This window comes from Myxine glutinosa, chromosome 4 (genome assembly GCF_964187855.1).
Source record: "Myxine glutinosa chromosome 4, kmMyxGlut1.1, whole genome shotgun sequence".
Classification (NCBI taxonomy): domain Eukaryota; kingdom Metazoa; phylum Chordata; class Myxini; order Myxiniformes; family Myxinidae; genus Myxine; species Myxine glutinosa.
In genome coordinates, this window is record NC_136264.1 from 108,076,629 (window position 1) to 108,094,805 (window position 18,177).

Sequence of the window (18,177 nt, forward strand, 5' to 3'; positions counted from 1 at the left end):
ATGTGTTGGTTTGGGGCATGTGTTGGTTCGGTGGATGTGTTGAGTTGGCGCATATGTTGATTTGACCGATGTGTTGATTTGACCGATGTGTTGGTTTGGCGCATATGTTGATTTGACGGATGTGTTGGTTTGGCGGATGTCTTGATTTGGCGCATGTGTTACTTTGGCTGTTGTGTTGGTTTGGCAGATGTGTTGATTTGATGCATGTGTTACTTTGGCTGATGTGTTCGTTTGACGGATGTGTAGGTTTGGCGGATGTGTTGGTTCGGCGGACGTGTTTATTTGGCATATGTATTGGTTTGGCGGATGTGTTTGTTTGGTGGACGTGTTAGTTTGGCGGATGTGTTAGTTTTGCGAATGTGTTAGTTTGGTGGTTGTGGTTTTTTGGTGGATGTGTTAGTTTGGCGGATGTGTTGGTTTGATGGATGTATTGCTTTGGCGGATGTGTTTGTTTGGCAGATGTGTTTGTTTGGTGGATGTGTTTGTTTGGCGGATGTGTTAGTTTGGCTGATGTGTTCGTTTAGTGGATATGTTAGTTTATCGGATGTTTTGGTTTGGTCGATGTGTTAGTTTGGCGGATGTTTTGGTTTGGTGGATGTGTTAGTTTGGCGGATGTGTTGTTTTGGTGTATGTGTTAGTTTGGCGCATGTGTTTGTTCAGCGGATGCATTGGTTTGGCGGATGTGTTGATTTGGTGCATATGTTGATTTGACCGATGTGTTGGTTTGGCGGATGTGTTGATTTGGCGCATATGTTGATTTGACGGATGTGTTCGTTTGGCGGATGTGTTGATTTGGCGGATGTGTTAGTTTGGCTGATGTATTGGTTTTACTTTTGTGTTGGTTTGGTGGATTTGTTAGTTTGGCGGATGTGTAGGTTTGGCGGATGTGTTGGTTTGGCAGATGTGTTAGTTTGAAGGATGTATTGCTTTGGCAGATGTGTTAGTTTGGCTGATGTATTGGTTTGGCGGATGTATTGGTTTTTCTTTTGTGTTGGTTTGGTGGATGTGTTGGTTCGGCGGACGTGTTTATTTGGCGTATGTATTGGTTTGGCGGATGTGTTTGTTTGGTGGACGTGTTAGTTTGGCGGATGTGTTAGTTTGGCGAATGTGTTAGTTTGGTGGATGTGTTTTTTTGGTGGATGTGTTAGTTTGGCGGCTGTGTTGGTTTAGGGGATGTATTAGTTTGGCGGATGTGTTTATTTGGTGGATGTGTTGGTTTGGTGGATGTGTTAGTTTGGCGGATGTGTTAGTTTGGCTGATGTGTTAGTTTGGCGGATGTGTTAGTTTGGCGGATATATGAAAGCATATATGAAAGGTCATAGTTATCCAAAACATGTATTACCCTATATTTGAAGCATATATGAAAGGTCATAGTTATTCAAAACATGTATTACTCTTTATGTGAAGCATATATGAAAGGTCATAGTTGTCCAAAACATGTATTACCCTTTATATGAAGCATATATGAAAGGTCATAGTTATCCAGAACATGTATTACCCTTTATTTGAAGCATATATGAAAGGTAATAGTTATCCAGAACATGTATTACCCTTTATTTGAAGCATATATGAAAGGTAATAGTTATCCAGAACATGTATTACCCTTTATTTGAAGCATATATGAAAGTTCTTGCATATATACGTTTTTATAAGAAACTTGTGGCGAAAGAAAAATCTTGCCGAGTCAATGTAACCAACTTCTGCATCTAAACTGTTGTTAACGGATTTCAACAAAACCACTGTCAGCTTAAGTTAACACATCACTTATCACTTATCAGTTATCCCTCCTTCCCCCGACAAAGCTGTTTTAATTGAAGGCGTCACGTGCAAGGGCCCACAATGCATAGCGAGTCCTTCAGTGCTGATCCACTGCACCTGAAACTCCCAAACACAAAAATAGAAAACGAACAAATGAATCCATAATCCCAAAAATTACCTTTTTCTGCTGAAACCCTTATAGGAATGTATTAGGATCTGAAAAGTGAAAGTATCGCATTGGAACCTCAAAATTATCGTATTTTCATCAATCGTATCGTGCAGTCAAATTATAAACCCAACAAGTACAGATACATTAAAAGTACAACGCCCCCATGCCAAATAATTAAATATTCCACAGCGCGGCATTGCCGTGCCGCCTCCGGCGCCCGGCAATACCGCAGTGCACCTCATAGAGGCTGCATTGGGAGGGAGAGGTGTATGCTAATTGATTGATTAATTGTATAATTAAAATCAATAAAAGATTATCACAAAATATTTTCTTAATCAATTGGCTAATAGCATAACTAAACCACCAGTACTTCATCCGAAGATGTATCTTTTAGAAATGTAATTAAATAAGTCATTAATAAAAAAATTAAATAATTAATTGATTAACCAATAAATAATTAATTGATTAAATGATTAATCAATAAATCAAAAATATCCTTTATGGCCACATCACCTTGTCACTGTCATGTCCAAATGTTAGCTTCCTAGCTCAAAAGGTGCCTGAGATATTGCCCAGATGAGAAAGGAAATAAATAAATGATTAATAATGAAAATAAATAAATAATAATCATAAAAAAATTAAATAGTTAATCAATTGGCTCATATAATACATAAACCACCACCATTTCATCCGAATCTGTAACTTTAAAAAAAAAAAAAATTATGTCATTCATCTAATAATTAAATAATAATTGATCGATTAATTAATTAATCAATAAATCAAAAATACCCTTTACAGCCAGATCGCTTTGTCATTGTCATGTCCAAATATTAGCTTCCTTGCTCAAAAGGTGCCTGAGATATTGCCCAGATGAGAAATAAAATAAATTAATAATTAATAATGAAAATAAATAAATAATAATCATAAATAAAATAAATTAATCAATTCGCCCATAGAACACACAAACCACCACCACTTCATCAGAATCTGTAACTTTAAAAAAAAATTTTTTGGGCATTAATCGAATAATTAAATAATTAATCGATTAATTGATTAATCAATAAATCACAAATGGCCTTTGCAGCCAAATCACTTGGTCATTGGCATGTCCAAATATCATCTTCCTAACTCAAAAGGTGCCTGAAATAATGGCCAGAAGAGAAAGGAAATGTATAAGTACTTAATTAATCGCTAATAATTAAATAACTCAATTAATTGATTAATCAAAAAACAAAAAACAAAAAATAATGTTTTTGACAAAGTACTTGCTCACTATTGTACTGAAATTTCAGCTTCCGAGCTCAAACGATGGCTGAGATATCGCCCGGACAAACAAGAAAACAAGGAAAACAAACAACCAGAGTGAAAACTGAGTACTCCCTTTCAGCGTGCGTCATTGCCGAGCCCCCTTCGGTGCCCGGCAATGACGTTATGCAGCGCCTGGAGATGGCAACGGAAAGGAGCGGTGGACAATAATGATGGTAATAATAATAGCCGGCGAAGCCGGTGTTGTCAATAAACGCGTACGTATTATGTCGAAAACCAGATTATGCCTTGGCTTGAGAATTCCGAAGCTCAATGGAGGCCGCCATCGTGCGGATGTGGAAGTATGCATAACAAATTGAAAAACGTTCAATAAGAGTTTCTTTCATCCGTCTTTGTTTGATTCACCATCTTATGCACCTCCAATTTATTATTAAAATACTTTAAGACCAACCTCGGCCCGCACGGGCCTGGTTATCTTCGACGAAAAGCGTCACCAAACACCGGAACCAATGAGATTCGAGCATTTGGAAAATATTTTTTTAAAGGTTATTACGTGTTTCGGACGCTGAAAACGGCGTCAAATATTCTAAAATTGACGAAGAATTATTTTTTAGAAATCTCGTGGCCGTAGGGGATAGTTTTTCACGGCCAGAAATACGGTATAAGCGGTTTACATAAAGAAAGAAAGCTCGGTTTGATTAACGACAGTCACACATTGCCGTTGCAACGGCGCTATTGTCTGATCTATCGGCACTGATCTTACTGCAAGCTAACTTCTTCTGGTGGAGGAAGCTGCCGTGCCCGGAGAGAACCAGCCCTGACAGCGACTGAAGTTAGAAGACGACACACATACTGTGAAAACGTATGTTTAAGCCCAGTTAAAATTTCTTAAAATAGGCCTTAAGCTAGCACATCGTATAGTTACTTCCTTAAGCTTCTTGTGACATTTATTGTATGTAGGTATTGGGGAGGACTGTCTGCTCTTCTCTTTTACCAAGTCTTACCAGGTACGGTACTGTCGTGGAAGTGGTTTGGGACTCAAGACCAATGACCGGAAAACAGGTTTACAAAGATCCAGACTTTATTAACTCCTAATTCACGTGTTTCCATATAATAGGTACTACAACACTATAACGAATCTAGTTATTGAAGTCGTTGGTTCCTCTTGTTCGCCGGTGATCTCCTGGCGCTGCTTCTCGTTGGTATTCGTTCATTCCGTCGGGCAGGGCTTCTGAGGACAAGTGTCCTGACTCAACGTTTGCTCTGGTTTATATGGACAAACTGGAGTTAATCCCCTGTCCGCTGAATGTTAATCCTCCGTGCGCTAAAGCTCCTTGGTCATCCACAATCGCCCTGCTGGCACCAACTCGCTCCCCTCCTGCTGTGAGTTCCATTTACACAGTAGGAGGGTGCTCTAGCCCAGGGCTGTACAGGAGGTGGACAATGGACTCCCAGCTTTAACAGAGTGAGATACATTCCTAACATTCTTACGACCACCTGTTGGTTCACTCACCAATCTCATAACTAGTTACATAGTATAAAGATTTATTCTACCACAATTGAGATCTACCAATCTCATAACTAGTTACATAGTATAAAGATTTATTCTACCACACTCCCTCATCTTTTTGTTTTATGTTTATATTAACCATTAATCTAAACATCAATTTAAGTAAACAATCAATCACTACAAGTAAACATCAATACACGTATAAGTAAACAATCAATCACTACAAGTAAACATCAATACAAGTATAAGTAAACAATCAATCACTACAAGTAAACATCAATACAAGTATTCAAACCATAACTTTGATAATCCAATTTCCTTAGGCATACACCGTCCTCCTGCAAGAATCACAAAACATTTCGTTGGTCATTGACTAATTCCATATTGTTAATTCAATCTATTTCACTTGCATCACAAATATCTTTGCAAAACAACACTTCACCATCACCAAGACACAACAATTTCACTTCATTTTCAAGTTTTGTAAAGCATCTGCACCATCTGGCAAAAACGTTTGCCTCCACACAAATGTTGACTTTGTTTGAAAGGAAGGACTGATCACTTGTGTTTGAATCCAGGTATGAAACATTTTCTGTCTTCATAACACCTGCACTACTTCGTGTAGGATTTCGCTGTTGTGGTAACAGTGCGGAGTCATAGACTGACCCTGCTCTCCATGTAGCATTCTTGCCACTTTTGCTGTAAACCATAGTAATTCCTGAACAAGGCCTTCGCCCAGTTGTAGTCGACTTGCCTCCTCCCTCATTGTGAGTGGGCAGCAAGTATTGGTGTGACGTTGATTGGCCAGCAAGATGTGGAACAGGGATGCCGGATGCATCCACAATGATGTTGGGACCATGGTGTTCAGGTCATTCATGGTCCATACCAGGAGCATTCAGCAGAATCGCGCACAGCTGTTGTGACAAGGGCACAGCCGTTTGTTTGCAGCTCCATGCTGGTTCCCCGGAAGTTGGTGAAGTAATAACATATGTCCCCGCATTTCACAGAGGTTGCAGGTAAAATGTCGTTTTCCTGCAACTTCTGATGTGATGAATGTTCGAAGCCTTCAAACAAGAGTAAGTGATCACCTTCCTTTCATATGTTGCAGTGTGATCCAGGCAAATGGTCACATAAATTTCCTTGGTGAAGGTAAGCATTCATCTCCAAGTTACACGGGAGAATGTCTTCATCATTCTTTGAGAAAGAGGGTGTATGCCACGATTAACTTCCTTTTTAGCCACAAATTTTCTTTCTCGAACTTCTTCCCAATTCCGTTAGCACCCCCTTCAAATGTGATCTCGTCTTATCCTTATGCTCAGTCACATCTGAATCTGCTTTCCACACACACTGAATCAGATAGGGTACATCCTACCATGAAATCAGCATAATCATGCATGTCTTCCGACAGTTTCACATTCAACAATTTGTTGTTTTTCCTTAAAACATTTAAAAGTTATATTCATTTATATGTGTCACACAAATAATATTCAATCAGGTATGTATTTCACTACTAAACTAAGAATAGCATCCACAAATGCTTTCAGATTAATATAGTTCAAAAATTAACTCATGCAGGTATTTTAGCACTACTCTAATAAAATAAATTGTATATGATTACAATCACAAACGGGAATATCTAATTCCCAACAACAATTTTCCCAAACCAACAAATTAAGCATAATGTATTATTACCATAATTCCTCTCCACTTTTTCTTTTCCCTTTTTTTTTTTAACAGTGTGTCACTCGTGGTGATATTAGGCCATGGGGCATACCATTAAAATCCACTTTTTCGTGCAACAGGAATGGGGATTACTTGATTTATTCATGAAAATCAGCAAAATATTCGTTCCATTCGATATAATAATGTCCCCAATAAATATACCTGCACATTAAAATACAAATAAAGAAAGAATTTCGATAAAAAAATCAGGTTTAAAATTCGCGGACAAGGTTGTTCACGTGATAAATTCAGCGAATGAGCGCTCCAGATACGTCAGGTGCCGTAATTGGCCAATCACGCAGCTCATACTAAGCTCCGTTCGGTAGCTGACAAACCAAGATGGCGACGCCCATTGCTTCGGCAGTGACAGGAAAACCTGTTCAATTTTCGTCCAAATTTTGCGTGATGCATGTTGTCCATAAAACTAAAAGCAATTTCATTCAATTCAATGATAAAAACTGGGCCCGCTTTGTTGAATTTGCGAGTAAATGGTTGCTCTATGACTGTAAAGAATGCGATTTACTGGCCGACTGTGCGGTAAAGCGGGGGCTTGATTTTGCCGATACACAATCCTGCATTGAAGCCAAACCAGAAAATCCCAACATTGGCTACCATTATGATTGTTCACGTCGCTTTTGTGACATCAGTAAAGTGAACAGGCTGAAGGAGAAAAAGACCGAAACATCTACATCTCATGGTAAGTTAATATGATTATGTAGTAATTTTTTTAGTAAGCTTTAAGTTTAGCCAAAAGTTTCAATTGTTCTGCAAACATAGACATGATCATGATGATAGAATCTGATCGTGATGATAGAATTCACATTACATTGCCATATATCATGATCAAATAAATCATCATGCTTGATTCAAGCAAGTTAGTAACAAGTTCCGGAAGATTTGGAGTTGGCCTTAGAAGAGTAGTATCTTCAAATTCAATTGACAAATGTACAGCAGACTCAGCAAGTCATGCATGATGAAATGTACATTTTATGATTTTGTTTATCTATTTCAAGACTACAATTTATAATACAAATCGTACTATTGCAAGCATGCTCTTTTACTTTAGTAATAGTATCATGATATGTGGGGATATTGTGGTTTATGTCATCAGGCTCATGTCACACCTCATTACAGTTTTTAGGATCCACAAAGAATTAAGAAATAATTTTGTACATGTAGACTACACATTTTTACTAAATTGTACGGTAGGTACTTCTTACTGTCCTGTAAATGATGGTAATAAAAAGTATGTTTACCTTGTCGGAGAAGTTGTTAAAAAAACCATGATTTGATATTTGTTACTAAAAAAGACAGATGTTTGCAAAATTTTAAACTCTATAATTATAAACAATAAACACATGTTGAGTTTATTTTTATTTTGTATTTTTGTTTTGTTGTTGTTTTTTTGCGCGGTGGTCATGGTCATTAATATTTTTACTAGCAAAGCATGTACAAATGTATAACAAGGGATGCACCAATAGATTCTTGGGGGGGGGGGGGGGGGGACATGGATGTTTTTTGAAGAAAAAAAACGTCACCTACTATTGAGGCAAAAAAGAAAATTTACTCACTGATCTGAGTAGAAAAACAACAACTGAATATCAATGAAATACATTAGATATGAAAAAACACTTTGCCGTCTTGGTGGCGGAAAAAAAACCCCACTTTGTTTTTAACAGTTCCCGAGAAATCCTTGAAGACGTCGGAGCTATCGACAATTAAAAAAAATAACATGTGGACTTTGTTCTAAACAGTTTCTCAAAAAATCCTGGAAGACGGCGGAGCTATCGACAATTTTTTGTGCACAGTGTGCATGTATACTTTTAAGGTGCAAATGTTTACTTGCACAGTTACTTTGAGTGTGACCGCTATTTTGTCAATGCATGGATGATGCTGCCGGCTTTATTTGGGGCAAATACCAACGTGAGATGGCACAAGTTTTTATTGTTGCATCAAATTGCACGTTCCATCCCATGATATCCTAAAGGCCAAACAAAAATATAATTGTTGTATTATATATATTTTTAAATATATTGTCAGAAAAAATTGGGTATACAAGTAACTGGAAGAAAAAAAATGAAAACAATTGTGTATATTTATGTTTAGACAATAATTCAATGGTTGGTAGGTAGGAAGAAAATAAATACATGTTTCATATTTGTTGAAAAAAAGTTAAATTCTAATCACTCAAAATTTGTTTCTTCCTTCTGTTTAATGCAGATGCCGGGACAGACATGAACGAACTTGACGATGGTCCAGTTGTAGTTAGTGAAAGCAGTGGAGAGCCCAGCAGAAAGAGAATGTTGCGTTCCTCAGATGCAAACAGCAGCCAAAGAGATTGGAGCAGGCGACATATGTTTCCTGAAGAGTGCATTTTCTGCCATAGCAACCAATACAAGCGCAGTCACATCTCAGGAAAGAGGTCAATGGTAAGGCTAGTAAAATGTGAACTCATCAGTGGAGGTCAACTTCTAAAGGCTGCAAAAGCAAAAGAGGATGTACAAATGCTGCATCAAATAGAAGGGGAGGACTTGGTTGCCAGGGAGCTTCAGTACCATCATGGCTGCTACAAGAACTACACAAGATTTTTGAGTAAACCTGGCAAGCCATTGACCCCAGTTCAAAATAAAAAGTAAAAGGAGTCAGCCGTCAACTGCCACTCATTGCCATTCTTCAAATCAAAGAAGATGAACTGATCATAGAAGGTAGAAGTGAGAAGTTAATTTTAAAAAAGTAAAATAAAAATGATTTATTTGCGGCACAACATGTGTTTCAGCTGCGGCGGACCATATTTTCAGATTGGATTCATTTTCAACTTATCGCTATGACTATCTAGATACAAAAATATCATGTTTATTGGTGTATTTTAGTGAAAAGGAGGTCTAGAAACAATATCACAATCAATTTTTTTCATTTTACTCCTCAAACTATCCAGAAATAAAAGAAAATGCAGTAACGTATAGTTGATGAATATATATTTACTTGCATTTTCATCAAGTGCGCGTTAAAAATTAATGAGCACCCCTGGTGTCTGGGGACATGGTGTTTCTTGTTCAGGAGCACATCCCCAACCCATCTATAGCAATTTTAAGTAATCCCCTGCGTTGTTGCACGAAATTGTCAAATTGAGCACATTTTAGCCCTATGCCCCATGGCCTATATGAGTTCACTGATCTTGTAATTGACACAACTCATAACATTGTCGTTATGTCATTATCTTAATTCTACTGTATTCATTTGCAACATCACTTGATTTAATCTTTTAATCTCAGTATTTATGTCGCCATAAAAGTCTTCCTCTTGTGGTTCCACATTTCTTTCCTCATTGGTACCTTCATGCGTTATCATCGTGTTGTTGGTTACTTTATTCAAACACACCGTCACTAAGGCTTTCAAGCAAGCCACCACTAAAACAATTGTCAATATAACTACTAAACCAACAAACAAGTATTTGAGTATCTTAGCTGCTACTCCTCCAAATGTGTTTCCCAACCATGCAAAGGCACCCCCTTTTATATAATCGTGGTATCTTGCTCCATCTTGTCCCACCTGTAGCCATCTGTAAAACATGTGAGCTACCCCTTGTATATGTTCATACCTATAACATAATTATATGTCAATGACATTCAACATTATATACCAAACTAACAAGCTTCCTAAAAGGTAAATAAAGAAAATCCCTTAATATGTAACATAAATCAGATTATTTGTCTTAGCCTGATCCCCCTATCTCCCGGGGTCGAACTAAATCCCCTAATCATGAGTGTAGTTGTGATACATTATCCCTCATGTTGCGCTAATATCAGTAGATAATGGTATGTCATGTAGGCAAATAAATGTCACTATCTTCCCTAATTCAAGTAGGAATATTAAATGTTGAAATTGTAATGTTTATCAATGCAAGGGGTGTTAAAATGTAATTCAAATGAATGTAAATCACGACTATCATTTATCCGCCACTGAATGTTCTGCTGGGCTGCTAGGTGCAGCCTCATTTTCTGTGGGATCGTCCACCTTAGCCCCATGTGCTTGCTTGCAATGAGAGGCATGAATCCAACTTTCTATTTTGGGTCCATATTTGTTTCTATTCTTATCAATCTCCTTTGGTTTATCAATTCGTTCCAAGATACCGCAACCAAGGGTTTTAACCAACGCTCTACCAAACTATTTCCAATGTGAACAAAAATGCCAGTGAAACAATGATTCGAAGAATTAACTTCAAGGGGTCAATAAATTTATTCTATAACCAGATCGAATTTTCCCATCCAATAGTTTGCTTTGCCACATGTCATATTATAACACTTTAATAAACCTTCGAAAAATGTTTCCCATCTCAACAAATTTCCTTTTTACAAATAGCCATGTGTAACTTATGTATTTAACTACAATTTCCTCTCAATTTGTTTGGCCTAACTGGCCGCAAAAGTGGCTGCCAGCATGCAGTACCGTTTTTTATCTACCAAGGAAGTGCTCGTCCACACAAGACCTCTACCAAAATGTTGTTTGTAAAAACAAATCTGGGATTTCCGATTACATGGATGCACTCTCAGGACATTTTCAGGCTGCTGTTAACAATCCACGATGATAAATTAATTCCTTTACCCACAATCAAATAATTAGTACAAATTGAGGATATTATCCCTCTGACATTCATTTATAGATTCATTATGTTGGATCTAATTTTTTTTTTTTTTTTCCAATAATTTCGCACTGCTGTAAGGAAGAACAATAGCTCTCATAAGTCTTAGTAATATCGTACTTAATTTACCCAGCATCGAAGAATTTATTTACTATCCATTTTCATCTGTTAACCAGTGACTTTGTTTGAACTCCAGAACTCAAAAATCACAATAGTTCAAACCAGCAAAATTTCCTTTACTATTTTCCCATATCATCTATGCCTTATACACATCCATACATACAGCACAATTTATATGCTGATAAAATTCAAGTTTATATATATATAAAATCCGTGAGCAGAGTACTCTGGGAAGTCAGTGTAAGACCTCTCCCAAATTTGGCTAATTTTGTACTCCCACATTTTTATGAAGCTCATATCCATAAATAGCTTTGATTCTCATATAAATTCTATCAAAATGGAATCTCAAGATTATTCCCAATTTTTACTATGAATGAATTTACTATCAATGAATGGCTGCTCATAACTCAGCAAATCAAATTTTTTATATTCCATCTCCCTTGACAAAAATGATAATGTTCATAATCAAATTATATTTCTATTTTATTTTACGAATTCCCTCGATATGTGATCCCATCCACATGGAACTATCTATTTTCAGACAAGGCACACTGTCGGTGTCAACAATCTTGTAAGATTGTTACACAAAAACACACACATACATGCATTATGCATATTTGTTTGCGTTGGAACCATTATTTACAGATCAAGATGGGTGTCAATTTTATTTCAATTTCATAAAATTTGTCCATCAAATTTAAATGCTAATACACAAATAGACTAAAAGTCTATTCTTAGAAAACCCCTATGATGTCACATTAAAATTACCCTTTCAGTTTCCACAATAATTTATCCAAATTTGACTACACACCCATTTGCCTGCCAGTCGACCACTGACCTATCAATCGTGCGGAACAATAGTCCGAAATTCCCACCTGATCATCGTGTGACTCTTGTCACTTGGTTTGCCAAAAAATTGCAAAGCAATTGTTCCAAACTTTGTAAATTTAAAATTTTGTGCCCAACATAAAAGATCCAATTTCGGCATTTGATCAATTAATTATCAATTTGCTTACAAGCAAAAGAAAAATGAATAATTCTTGCTCCGAAAACTTTTCAGACACAACAATCATCGACAGTTATTCATGTTTGTCCAGTAATCTAATTTGTTGAGGCCAATTGTCATTTGGGATTTGTCGCAATGAAGGCCTAATCATTGTCTGAGGTATCGGTCAGCACTGGTACCCTTGATCTTGGTTTACCCTATGAACTTGTCTTCCTTTTGGTATACGGACATCCTCTTTTCCAATGTCCCATCCGTCCACACTTGAAACACCGGTTTCTGTCGTTGCCTGGTCTGTGCACCTGTGCACTTGTATTGCTGGGCTGCATCTCTACATCCCTGAGTTGCCACTGCAATCTCTCGTTATCTCTTGAAACACGAAAAAATTCTCTGTACTGTCCTTTTTGGGGAGACAACTGGAAATCAGATGGGACAACTGTCACTTTCATTCCTAATTTCGAGGGCAGTTGTGCATTTGTCTCCTCCACTGTATCCTGTATCCTTTTTATTTTAAGTTCTAGATCCGTTATCCGTTCTTGCTGTTCCCGTTGTCTGGATTCACCATCCCAAAGATGGAATGCAAGCCAGTCTACCGTTAGATTCTGTCTCTTCCTGGCTTTAAATCTTTGTTCCAATCTTTCCAATCGACTTCGCTCAAATGTACCATCTCTTGGAAACTCCTCATCATGTCCCTTTGTCCACAAATACCAATTCTCGACCTGCCTTATAGCTTCGGCACCATAACGGTCGTACATATGATGTGTACAAGTACCTTTTTGTGGAATCTCTGGTTGTCCTTGTGTATTCTTGCAGGCTCCATTTCCCATTCCGCCTTTTATCAAAGTAGCGTTGGATGTGTTGTAGCTTGTTCCTCTAAAGCTTCACTCGTACCTCCAGGAAGGATCTCTCCACCTGTTCAAATGGTGATTTCCAGAGAATCTCTCTCACCTGTGGCTTTTGCACAATCCAATCTCACAGATCAGTATTTGCAGATGAGCCAGAGGGTCAGTATGAAATGGGTGAATCCTCAGGTGTCCGCTCTGTTGAAGGGGAAATCACACAATGGTAACCGCACATATATATCTATATATAAACTCACCACCTTGCTCAATTTTCCAAGGTTGTCTTCACATTGATAATATCTCACAAAGATATTAAAGCTTCTTTCTTGAGACTGCATTTTCATCAATCAAACAATCAATATATTCAATTCAATTTATTCAGTTCAATTTATTCAGTTAAATTTATTCAATTAAATTTATTCAGTTCAATTCAATTATTCAATTTCAATTAATTTATCAATATTCATCAATAAATCAAATTAATCATTTTGGATGACTCCTTGCATAAGCCCTTTCCCCAATGATGTCAGGACAGGTCCATCTATTGACTGAGATTGAAGATCATCGGTCGTCACCTCTGGTTCATACCTCATGTCAATTGACGAATCACTGTTCTGTCCTAGGGTCATATCTGACATATTTTCCCATTTTGCCTGGTCTCCACAAATTTTCTTTGCAACCACTAAAGGCAACTCATCCTTCATTCGTGAGACAGCCAAAATGGATGGCAGATATTAAAGTTCTTTGGGAAAAATATCTCATCATTTTTTCTTTTAATAGTACCCAAAATCTCTTGGCAATATATATTTCGTAAAACTCCTGAAATGGGACTGTCAAATTCCTTCAATCATGCTAAATTTTGAAACTCCATCACTTGTAATACCCAATTTATCCCATAGGGCTTGAAAGTTCTTTTCCAAGTTCGTGCAATCATTCTGCATTGGAACCCTATGATATCATTCATAATAATCATCATGATTTTATAATCATGGTCATATCATAATCATCTATTTGAAAAACAAACATTTCCTTAATCACCACAGCTATGTGGTATAATCAACAATAAAATAAACTGTACATAGCAAAAGGCTACCTCCTGACCACTTAGTATACCTATTGACAATAAGTCATAACAATATCGAATAATCATTAAACAATTAAAAGAAAAATCGCTTCTAATGCTCCAGCCGCAGCATTCGTCATTTTGTCTGCTCATTCGCGTGACCAAAACGAAATAAAGGGAGCTCAACCATTACACGGCGCTTTTAATGGCGCATGCCATAGGAACTCAACGCAATTTCGACTCGGCCAGAAAAACGAGCAAATTTTGCAGGATGTTAACTGGAATTTGTCGTGAAAATATATACAAAATACACAAAAATATATACCCACAAAAATAAACAACAAACCCAAACAAACCCAAGGTCGACCATATTACACAATATTACACCATTCCAGGTGACATGAGAAAATCGTCATGATTGCTGAAATGTTTCAGGGTTTATGCACACCTTAAAAGAGGTATGCTTTGTGGTGTTGCCCACCTACCACATTGAATTAAATTACCACATTGAATTAAATTACACCATTTCAGCATCGTATTGATTGCTGGAATGTTCCAGGGTTTATACACACCTTAAAAGAGGTATGCTTTGTGGTGTTGCCCACCTACCACATTGAATTAAATTACCACATTGAATTAAATTACCCATAAACATTTCTTCCGTTCAACAGAACAAACATTTCCTATATCATGACATGCATGTCTTCAAAAAATTGTATGACCAAGAGAACAATGAACAGAAAGAGTGAAAGGTAAAAGTAAAACTAATTAAAACTGTGGGCAGTGATGATCCGGGGACCATACCGCTCCATCCTGATTGGACGGGTGCATGCCAGAGTCGTTAACAACGACAGTCCAGATCCGATTGTTCAAAATTTCAACTCAATCAATCGAAAAATGAATGCAGGGATGCATTTTAAAGGTTTTCAAAAAATCCACCATGGCCGCCATGTCACATGACTTATGATGTCATAATTAATATATGCATCCAATCAAGTGACTTACTATAATTGGTCAAGGTATCGAGCTCATCTGACCAACGGTTTGGCCTGCAGGTCGACACCAAGTTCATGGTCAGAAGAGAAAAAAATGTAATTAATTAAATAAGTACTTCATTAATTTCTAATAATTAAATAACTCGTGAATTCTCATCCGATTCACTTAACATTTGAGTGTTCCCAAAACGTTGGAGCAAAACGTTGCAACAACGAAAGTGAAACGTTGTAGCGACGTTGTGGAAACGTTTTACAACACCCAACATTTGAATGTTCCCAAAACGTTGGAGCAAAATGTTGCAACAACGAAAGTGAAACGTTGTAGCGACGTTGTGGAAACGTTAGCAAAACCCAACATTTGAATGTTCCCAAAACGTTGGAGCAAAACGTTGCAACAACGAAAGTGAAACGTTGTAGCGACGTTGTGGAAATGTTAGCAAAACCCAACATTTGAATGTTCCCAAAACGTTGGAGCAACAAGTTCCAACAACAAGTTCCAACAGCAAGATCCAACAACAAGTTCCAACAACAAGTTCCAACAACAAGTTCCAACAACAAGTTCCAACAACAAGTTCCAACAACAAGTTCCAACAACAAGTTCCAACAGCAAGTTCCAACAACAAGTTCCAACAGCAAGTTCCAACAACAAGTTCCAATAACAAGTTCCAACAACAAGTTCCAAAAGTTCCAACAACAAGTTCCAACAACAAGTTCCAACAAGTTCCAACAACAAGTTCCAACAGCAAGTTCCAACAACACGTTCCATTTACCTTACAATAAAATATATGTACCAACCAAATCTGCGAGCACGGGGCGCAGAGAAAATACACAAAAAAAAACCCAACAACACTGCAGCAACAACTTCAACTTAGGTTGAGGTTGAGGGTTCACACAAACTGGTTAACCAAATAATAAAGAATTATTATTATTATTATTATTATTATTATTTTTCAAAAGCACTTGTTCACCAATTTCCCCAAATTTCAGCTTCCTAGCTCAAAGGATGGCTAAGATATCGCCCAGACGAACAAACACACAACTAGAACGACGCTCAGTAGAGAGCATATCTCCGCCTTGGTGAACAGTTTATGTTTTGTATCCCACTGATAGGCCGGATCTGGATTCGGACCTGAACCAAAATGTAATCGGCGTGTTCTTGTCACCTCCCCAACTCATCCACCAGGTTCATTCACTCATCCATAACTTTTTTTAATATATGAATAATATTAAAATAATAACATTAATAAGTATATTATGTTAAATATAATGTATATCGCTTTTCACCCGATCTCTCGATGGTGAAGAATCACTTTAAACAATTCTCGTAGCCGGATTCGAACCTAGGTCTTCACCAAAATCCAATCATTTCGTCCGTGTCACCCATGCTATCTGTCTGACAAATTTCGTCAAAAAAACAACAGCATTGGTTTTGCTTCCTGGAAGCTTCCTGCAAAACGCTTTGCTTCTCGCAAAACGTCTGCCAATGGGAACTAGAGGGAGGGGGAAGGAGCGGGAGCAAGAGACAGGTAGCCGGAATGGACATGAGGGACAATGAGGGACAGTGAGGGAGTGTCGGTATGCAATTTTCATCCAATCGCCATCTTTCATAATAATTCTGGACTGGCATGAGATGGCGTTGTCGATCATTAATTTATATGTTGATCGAACGATTTTTAGGTGTTATAAAATGGTGGGAAAAAATTGGCGAAAATTTTCCGTCTCCTCCACCCATTTTTTTTTTCTTTTTCTTTTTCTTTCTTACTTTGGACCCACGGCTTTCGTCCTACACAATTCCGTTTAATTTGTCTAAATCCGACCAGCCGTTCCAAAGATATAAGCCGTTTTGTCGCAATACCATAAATTGGAATGAGGGAAAATATATATATATATAAATATAACTCCATTTCCCGGCTCCCTGTCGCACGCCGAGCAAGTCGCGTGCTTTGAGCTAGTGCAAAAAAACAAGTGTAAACTACTTTACACGTGTACGGGTATGTAAACGAGTGTACCGGCCTTACACGACTTGGAAGCAAATGGTCGCATGGTGCACTCATGCCCCGTTTGCTCCCAGGTCACAGTAAGGCCCTTGATGACCAGCGCCGACCTGGCGCATTTTATTTAGACAGCGCAAAAAATACGTATTTACAGAAATCATTTAGAAAAACACGAATAATAGCTACAATCGTTTGTCGATGTTCCATCCATGACTTCGTTACACCACCTATATCGTGGCATCAGTGCGCAAGGAAGCCCCACACCACGTCCTCCACCATGTATGTACAAAAACTATTCCCAGGTTCGGAAATCATACTGGACAAAAACAAGACACACTTACCTTTTAAAGATCTTGTTTGTGTCCAATTGATGCCAGCGGTGCCTCCATATTGTCGTGGAAGTGGTTTGGGACTCAAGACCAATGACCGGAAAACAGGTTTACAAAGATCCAGACTTTATTAACTCCTAATTCACTTGTTTCCATATAATAGGTACTACAACACTATAACAAATCTAGTTATTGAAGTCGTTGGTTCCTCTTGTTCGCCGGTGATCTCCTGGCGCTGCTTCTCATTGGTATTCGTTCATTCCGTCGGGCAGGGCTTCTGAGGACAAGTGTCCTGACTCAACGTTTGCTCTGGTTTATATGGACAAACTGGAGTTAATCCCCTGTCCGCTGAATGTTAATCCTCCGTGCGCTAAAGCTCCTTGGTCATCCACAATCGCCCTGCTGGCACCAACTCGCTCCCCTCCTGCTGTGAGTTCCATTTACACAGTAGGAGGGTGCTCTAGCCCAGGGCTGTACAGGAGGTGGACAATGGACTCCCAGCTTTAACAGAGTGAGATACATTCCTAACATTCTTACGACCACCTGTTGGTTCACTCACCAATCTCATAACTAGTTACATAGTATAAAGATTTATTCTACCACAATTGAGATCTACCAATCTCATAACTAGTTACATAGTATAAAGATTTATTCTACCACAGTACCTACACCGACCTACTATCAACTACCTAACCTACTGATGCCATCGTGATGGGTAAAACAGTGGCAAGAGGCTTTGGCTTCGCTGGCTCATTGCGGCTTTGCAG